General features: G+C 47.1%; 1 long non-coding RNA gene across 1 annotated transcript; it reads right to left on the minus strand.

Moving 5' to 3' along the window:
• Positions 1-222: 222 nt before the first annotated feature.
• LOC147598634 (uncharacterized) lies at positions 223-5,602 on the minus strand. Its single transcript, XR_015260383.1, has 2 exons — positions 5,460-5,602; positions 223-739 (listed from the first exon to the last, which is right to left on the minus strand). It is a non-coding gene; the product is annotated as an uncharacterized LOC147598634 (long non-coding RNA).
• Positions 5,603-8,899: the final 3,297 nt, after the last annotated feature.

Genomic DNA, 8,899 nt, shown 5'->3' on the forward strand with positions numbered 1-8,899 from the left:
GTGTTGTAAGGCAGAGGGAGGCCTTCAGAGCACGCTTTGACTCTTTGCCAGGCCGAGGCAGTATGCTGCTTTGTATTAATTTGTGTAACTTCATGAGTAAACTGTGCTTGGCTTGTATATGAATTTTAAATGAATTGTTAACACATTTTTATGAATCGAGGAGGAGGTGCTAGCTGCAGAGGTTGACTGTTTGTTGTTTAAAGCAGAGGAAATCAATCATGGTTTTTCGCAAAATAAAACTTTATTGAGCTGTAATAAACAGATACTTCTAAAAAACATTTAAAACCACATAAAAACCAAGTGGAAGGTGCTTGGCTGCTTCAGCATGAATGGCAGGTCAGTGAATGCATATCTGTATTAAATCTCCTCTTTTTTTTTTTTTTTTTTTTTTTCTAAAAAGAAGGAAGAGGATGCATTAATGTGCTACATCAGTGACTACGGCTGGTGGAAGCTGTGCCTATGGCCTGATGTCTGGGGTGGTCAACAGACCCTGTGCAGCAGCTGCCAGATGCTGGTTTGGAGATGTTTTGGTGCGGGATGCTTTGCTGTGCCAAAGGCTGCCCGTTGCACTTTGTAACGCAGGCGTACACCCACCATCTGCGCTTTCTGCTCCCATCCATCCTCTTCCATCCTTTCCAGAGACTTGTGACTCGTAAAACAGTTGGGAAACACAACCTCCCACATCTATTTCTTCATCCTTCTTTTGTGGTGGCAAAGGGGATTCTGCTGAAGGTTGTTGCTGGGGAACAGGGAAAACAGAAGTGAGAAAACTCTGGGGTTTTCCCTATGAAGAGCTGAAGCAAATTGGCTTTAATTAAAAACAGAGAGGCAGCTCTCACTATGATGAGTCCCACTCTCTCCGGCTATTGGGAACGTGGGGTACAGAGCTACAGAAAAGACACCTACGCTAAGTGGAGTCACTTTGGTGGCCTTTGCAGTGAAATTACTCCTCTTCCTCTGTTCCATAACCTCGAGAATGAAAAACTTAAATGTCAGCAAAGATAAGAGAGAGAAGAAAGATGAAAGAACCAAAGGAAAACATGCAGGTCTACAGGATCTCCAAGGGTTTTGCTACTACATGGCTATCAGGTCTCCAGCGGAGGGAGCAGAACGTCTGCTGCAATATGAAGGAGACAAAAAGCAAAACGAAGGCAACTCTCTGAATGTGTAATAGAGAATAAAAAGGAGATCCAGGCCAAGAGAAACCTCAAGTGGAGAAAGTTCGCATTGCTGCCTGCTCCTGCAAGCTGAGTTCTTCAAAGCCAAACTCTCCCAGCCAGGAGACAAACCATTTCTGCTACTTTCCCTCCCCAAAATCCAAGTCATTCATCTTGGAACGGGAAACTCGGACTGGAAAACCAATGGGCTGGATCTTGGTGCTTCCATTACAGGCTTATGTTACAGTGTTATTCATAAAAGGTCCTGCAGACCGAATGACCAATTCCTGGCTGGCTTCCAAGGATTATTTAAAGTTTTCCATATTTTGTAGGTCTCGATTTGAATGTGTGACTCGGGCAAGTGCGTTGATTGATGTTGCTAAAAACGCTCACTGGCCACCCCCTCCAGAAAGTATGTGTTTCGGAATGTCTCCGGATTACTTCTAATAGTGAGTTTCTTGCTTGCTGGAGATCACTGGTGTTTGTTGTTAAAACAAGTAGATGACTTCAAAAGGCAACTCCCTGGTCCCCTGCCCATGCGCACTGGCTGCCATTTTGGTTGAGGACAGAAGACAAGTTTTCAAAGCTCATGAACAGGGCAAGGAAAACTCAATGTTGTTCCTTCAGCTGCAGAGGCTGGTTTTCTGTGCTGTTGTGTTTCATGGCTGCAATTTCTGATGTCTTATAAGACAAAAGCTTCAACTGGAGTTTTGTCCAGGATTGGATCATTTTGTAGCATCTCCATCCTGTCCTTCCCTGATGCTGATGGGTGGGACCGGCAGAGTTCCTTCCTCATGACCAGATAACATTGCTTCTCCACAGGATATCCCAGCATGGCAGCATCAAATGAGCTTCTTCATTTCACCTAGTGCTAAACATCAACTCTGGAGGACAGACAACTAGCTGTCTAGACACCTTCAAAATCAAGGGGGAAAGGGCACCTCTTCTAACACATCATTGATCCTTTCCCACTGAGGTACATCTGCTGCTGGGATGGACTTACTCGCCCAAGAAAAGCACTTCTCTTTCTCCTCTGTGCTTAAAAGACCAGCTTAAACTATGTGTTATACTCCTGGATCACAAAGTCCATAGCTGCATAGAGCCCAGGACGTCTGAGAGCACTTCCAGGGCCAGAAAGCGCAAGGTTTATTTGTGACTTTTACCCTCATGGCACCTGTGGGCAGAGAGGAAGAAACGGTATCTTCAGCCCTCCTATGTGGGGTTAAAAGGAGCAGAGAAACAAGTTGGGTAAGAGATTTCAAAGCTGGGAACTGAACATTTGCTGCATGGGGACCAGCGCAGCGTGGGATTGCGGTTTGCCTGAGTATAGGAAATGCAGCATCACTCAGCAGAACGGAGCTCGTAAAAAACTTGGGCTCTTCTGGGAGACAATTAAATTTTACCAGCATAAACTCAGGGTTTTCTGATGGAATTCAAAACAAGGGATGGATCCAGGACATGAAAAGTCAAGGCAAGTCATATCAGCAATGAGTTGTTGCGTAGGTCAGGATTTGCTACCTTTTTATTTGCCTCACGTTGCACAAAACTGTGTGTCACCAGGCAGAAAAATATTAAAAACAAATTCTTGAAGCCACTGGACCTGAGATGCCAACACCATCACCAAGGCACAAACTTAAGATCATTTGCAACACTGCAAGACTCAAGGGGCAGAGAAAGAAGACTTCCAGCAGCCCCAATCTGCAAGAGAAGATAGTAAAAGCCATGACAAGAAAAAAAATGAGGAGAAAAAAAAAAAGACTGAGGAAGAATAAAGGTGGGGTTTTCACTGTATGGCTTCTGAGCTCATAAGAGGTCACATTTTCTGGCTATTCTTTGCAAATACGAGTGTTAGGAATGGGCTTTATTTAAAGAAAATGAAAGCTCGAGTAATTACATGGCATCAGGAGCCAGGACTCTAAGAAAAACACCAAGTATTTCAAGAGCTGGCAACACTGCCTGTGGAAAAAGAGTGAGTCATGGCGTCTTTTTGGACTCCTGAGTGGGGGAGGGAGACCACTGGGGAGTTCGCTCAGCCCCTCCTGTGGCCGTGAGCCCACTGGCCATCTCCCCAGCATCACCAGGCACAGCTATGATGGGAGATTCAGAGGCTGGTGCAGCCAGGAGGAGGGATGCAAAGTCCTGGGTACCTTCAGCTACCTGCCAGTGGTACAAAAGGGATGAAAATGTGGCAATCTGGGGCAGGAGCAGGGAGGAGATGATGGGGGAGTCCCTGGGCTTGCAGGCACAATGTCTCCCTCAGCCCTGGGAGCACATGGTGGAAGGAATGTTTTGTGAACCAGCAGCTACGAGCCTTGCAGGTAGGCAAAAATCCCAATTTTCCTGGGCAAAGACTTTGAAACACCAAACTGCTCTTTCTTTAACGGGATGCGAAGTGATGTGAACTCATCCCGCCAATGCCAGCAGAAAAGGGTAGAAGGAGGATCAAGACATTAGACACAGACGGAGCAGCGGGAACAGGGATATGTTATGCGTTGCTTGAAGGACACAATCAATATTTCAGCAGTCCCAAAGCTGGTTTGTTGTTTTCCTCGTACTTAATGTCCTTCCAGCCTACCACCTCCGTGTTTGCTTTGTCCTGCACGTGTCCCTGGTCCCAGGGCGTTTCAGTTAAATTACTTTTTCAAACAAGTCAGAGAACCTCCTCTGTCCACTCCTGTGCTGTAGCAAGCAGCCAGATGAAGAGCATCCCTGGAGTCAGGTCATGGCTGCTACCTGGTCTGGAGGAAGAGCCAGCCCCTGTCCCATCGCAGTGTCTGTTCCTGCATCCCCAGGGACACACAGCAGGCATCAGGAAGCCCCTGAAGCCATCACTCGGTTGGCAGCAGTGGGATGGAGGGCAACACCATGAGAGGAGGCCAGGAGAAGCCGCTGGCATGGGAGAACCACAAACAGAGCCAGGCAGGGAAGCAGAGCCTGGGAGCCAACAGGCCGTTACCCACATGGGTGGGATGTCCTGGGTGAGCAGGAGAGCTCTCCCCAAGCATCCAGCTCTCCCCCAAAGCCATGCTGCAATCCATCTCAAGGAAATGGGGGCAGCTCATGACAGGGATTACTTCCAGGCAGCCAGCTGCAGAGGCCAATAAGCTCCCAATTGATTTCTGGCCGCCCTCCTTCCCAGCAGAGGGAGTTTGGGAGATGCTTCTGCATTGATCCAACCTGTTGTTTCCATAATGGGGCTTGTTGCCAGATGCAGTTCACATTAATAATAAAAAAAAAAATTGTTATTTTCAGATGTGCTGAAGCTCCCACTGCTGCAAGGAGCAGGTGTTGGCACCATGTCAGAGAAATGATCCCCTTTTTCTGTGACAGCCCAGTGAGCAGGGTGACAGCTTCACCTCACCTCTCTGGTACACATCACATCATTGCTCATGCTGATCAGCAATATCTTGAGTTCACAGCCAATGAATTGCAGTCAATGTTGCTGTCAACGGCCAAGATGCCATGGCTACACTGGGGCAGGATCAGCCCAGAGAGTCCCATCACCCTCTTCAAGCTTTTTGTGTGATCGGACCATCTGTGCTAAACTGGACCATAAAGGGGGACTTTGGGATCGGGACTTCTCAGCTGGGGACACGGTAAAAGTAAGCAGCTGCAAGGCTGCCTGGCTCCCCTGGGACACCAGAGAGGACCCCTGGGAGCCCTGGTGACTCCAGCAGGTCCCTGCACACGGGAAGGGTCCTCCCAGCAGTGCTGCTGAGTGGATCAAGGTCTGAGGGACACATTCTCCAGCCAGAGGTTTAATTTGGATCCTATAAAGCCCACCCTCAAAGTCATATAACTCACACAGTCATTTTTTTTTTTACCTAGACTAAACTCATTTTCTCCCTCACTGCCATTTAATTGGCTCCATAGGATGAAGACATACTCTTATTTTCTGTCTTTCGGAACATTATATCCCCTCATACAGCAACCGAAGACACTAATAACTCCATCTAATTACAGAGTGAGTGATCCCTGTGAAGGGGAATGGCAGATACACTGGTATTATTTATGTCACCTGCTTTGCTCCAGTCAGCTCCACTTGCTTTTTTTAGCAAGCACATTTCATTTTTCACTCCCCACTGTCATCCCCTTCCCTGTCTCATTCAGAAACTTCACCCACTCCTTCTATCACAGCCTGTCTCTCCGCTGCCCTGCCATATAAATCAGCATTAATTATGCTGGTAAAAAAATCCTCTAAATCACTCATTGTCCTCATTATTATTATTTATCTTAGCCTGAAGGTGACACACGCGAACGTAAGCTCTTCTGCTCCCCTAGCAAGGATTTTAATGGGCTTACCAGCTTGGCAACGCAAGCGCAACAGCTTACGCAGAGTTTCCTGACAGGGCTGCTACCGCCTGGTTCTGCGTCCCCGGGTTTGGGTCCGTCGGCACCCCACGGGGTGATTCACAGCCTGGTTTAACCACTCTCTTCAGGGATGGGATGTGCGTGGGGGCACGTTCCCCTCCAAGCATCGGGCTCGCTTTGGGATCGCTGATGGAAAGGCACTGTCTGTGTGCTGGAACCACCTAATTAAAACCTGCATCCTCATGGATATGTGAAGAAATGCCACATAGACAGCCTTTTTCTGGGATTTTCAGAGTGGTTAAGCTGGCAAATATTAATAATTTTTTCCCCTCTCAGTTATCTCAAACTGAAAGAATTAAAGCTCTGTAATTCTGGACTGCCCAGCAAAACCAGTGCGTGTAAATAAACAAACAACCCAGTCTTTTTCCTCCTCTGCCTCCCCCCAACATGAAAGACAAACCTAAGAAATTGAAACTTCAAAAGCTGGAAACCAACTCGCCTTCCCGGAACAAACCCAGATGGAGCACAGAAGTCAAGGTGGCAGTTTCTGGTTTGGAGAGGGCCCCCAAATTGGGTCCCCAAAAAAGCTGGCTCTCTCTTTCCCTGGTGCCAGCCAAACAGCGTATCTCTACCCTTGCATCTCTGTAAGCCATACTTTCCGGTCCGCCTCTCCTGCGCCTCAGCAGGACAGCACCGGCCCCGTGCAGGTGAGAGAGCATGACCCAACCTCCGTCCCCCCAGGAGCAATAATGCACAGGAGCATCGATCCTCGCGCTTGTCACTCCGGACAGATGTGCCATCGCTAAATCCCTAACCTTTAGTTGTGCCTGGAGTCTGTAAACTCCCACCCTCTCCTCCCACCAGGCAGCAAACACCGTGTCCAACAGCCTATTAGCAGGAGAACGGCCTGTCCCCTGTCAAAACACACGAGGTGCCACACTCCCCGCGGGAATGCTGGCGGCTGCCGACAGCGCTTCGGCCCGCCTGCCTGCACCGCCGTCCTGCCAGCATCCGGAAACCTGCAGGGAGCAGCACCCCGGGGAGCCGCAGCGGCTCGAGAGCAAGATGACCCTGCCACTAGCAAATGGAGGAGGAAAAGTTGTCATCCTCCTCTTGCCGGCTTCAAGACCCACTTTTCTTGGGACTTAAAGGGGACAGCGCTGGCCTTCCTCCCATCAGCCCCCGAACAGGGAAGCTGTTCGAGGCAGGATGCCTATGAGGGGAAGGACTTCAGGCTCACACAGTGCATTTCAAAGTGTGCAGAGAGCAAAAGCCATCAAAGACATCACCACACCAGATCTGGGTCCTGCCTGGAACTGAGAAATCATCTCAGTTTTAGAGACACCCAAAACCTTGGTGCATCCTGGTCACTTTGGAGCATCCTTGGTTTAAAATTAACACCTTTCAGTGGGTAAAATGGGACACGCACAGTTAAGGCTAGTATAAATCTGTTGGCAACCTCATGTTCATGGTCATTCTCGAACCACAGGAACCAAGCACTCCTCAGACTCTTCGGAATAAACAATCTACCTGAACCTTAAACTGCTCCTAAGGGAGATTCCTTTTCCATATAGCAAATCACACCCCAAATGCATGGCTTTGGTGGGGTCTTCTGAAGCCTTGCCATGGTAAAACCATCTCCTCACGCTCTGCTTTATGGGGGCTGCAGTGCACCTGTATGGTGCGAACCCCACGTCCCGTTGCTCAGCCAACCTCTCCATGGCTCCAGCCAGACTGCTCACAATGCTTGGCCTAAGGTAGGTCTGACACCTCCACGTGGCTCCACCTTTCCTATCTTTGTCCTAAACATTCATTTACTAAGTCTAGGTTTACCACATGGTGGTAAATGTGACGGTAAACCCCATTAGCGTTGAACCTCCTTCACTGTTTTCCTCCAGCCTACGCTACATGTGGGAGCTTTCCAAACCAGCATCCCTCTGGGATGAAGCACACCAGGTTTGAACTCAACCCAAGCCTCTTTTTTTTTTTTTTAGTCATTTGTGAGGAATCACACCATCCCTCTGTGTCACTCAGCCCCCTCCTGTAATAACTTTTGAAATCCATGGGTCCATTTCAACCAACTCAGGCAGAAAAAACCTCAAAAGCATTAGGAGTCGGCTCCATTTGATGGCTGTAGGCAGCCAGAGAGAGGGAAAATGTTGTACTTCTGCCCTTGCTGGGAGAGGGGCCATGGCTGGAGCTCAGTGAGGCTGTTAGATGCTGGAAAAGGCACACGGGAGAGAGATATTTGAAAGGCCCCAACCTCAGGAAATGTTTCGATCGGAGCTCACACCTTATTAGGCACGCGATAATCCAGCCATGGGAAAGCAAGCTCCCCAAGTCCTACTGCTCGCAGAGCAACTTTGACTTTAAAACAGAAAAAAAAAAAAAAACCACCCACACCACAAATAAAATACAATGAAAAGTCTTTCATAAAGCAGAGACTTCTGCAACAGGCACTTCTAAGTCCTCTTGCCGTAACAGGGATGGGCTTGGGACTGCTAGGAAATGCAAAGACCACTGCTAAAATAGAGAGAGAGATGCTACAAGGCAACAAAGAGGATTTCCATCCCGATCTAGAGAGGATTGTAGGTGCCAAGGTCCACTTTAACAAGACTAAGGAGCTAAAAGGCTTTGAGAAACCCTAGCTACTTAAGGACAGCTTGGTTTGCCTAGATTTTTTTCTGGTTCTATCCTATTTCTATTAAAATTGTTACAAGACTAGTAAAAACCTTGAATTTATATCAAACCCCCACTTCTCTATCTGAAGATCCCCTTTGCTACTGTGGTAGCTACAAGCCAGTAGCAAACAAGGTTTGATTAATTTGATCTTGATTAGAGCTAAAAGACTTTTTTTGGCCAGAGTTGTATTTTGAAGCAAAATAAGTGGAAATTCCATCAGAGCAAACCGCACCGTAATACATTTTTTAAACACAGATAATTTGGCAAGCTCAATAACGGAGAAAATTCAAACACTTTGCTATTTTAAAGCAAAATGTTTAATTACAGTCCACTTGTAGTTAAAAATGTCTTTCCATTTTCTTCAAAAATTATTCTCAAGATTTCTTCAATGCAAAATGAGATTAATTTCAAACTGAATTGAAGTTTTTTTGGCCCCAGAACATTGTTGCTTATTTTCTAATTAATTTTTAAAAATAAATAAATAAAAGTATCTGCACTGCTGTTCATTCTCCTGCGAATTGAACAGACACCATTTCTTTCCTTAGCGCTAAGAAATTCATAGCCACAGGCTAAATAACAAAGTCTAACATCCAGATTTGCATGGCCAAACCTGTGGCCAATGTCGGGATTTGAACTTTGACGTTAAATGCTACTTGTTCTTCTAGATGTTCTGCATGTATGTAAACAAACTCTTAACGAGGGCTGGTGATGAGAACACACATGTTTAACGTATCATTAATTTGAGGAGG

This window comes from Chlamydotis macqueenii, chromosome 17 (assembly GCF_036417535.1).
Source record: "Chlamydotis macqueenii isolate bChlMac1 chromosome 17, bChlMac1.mat, whole genome shotgun sequence".
In the NCBI taxonomy this organism is placed as follows: Eukaryota; Metazoa; Chordata; class Aves; order Otidiformes; family Otididae; genus Chlamydotis; species Chlamydotis macqueenii.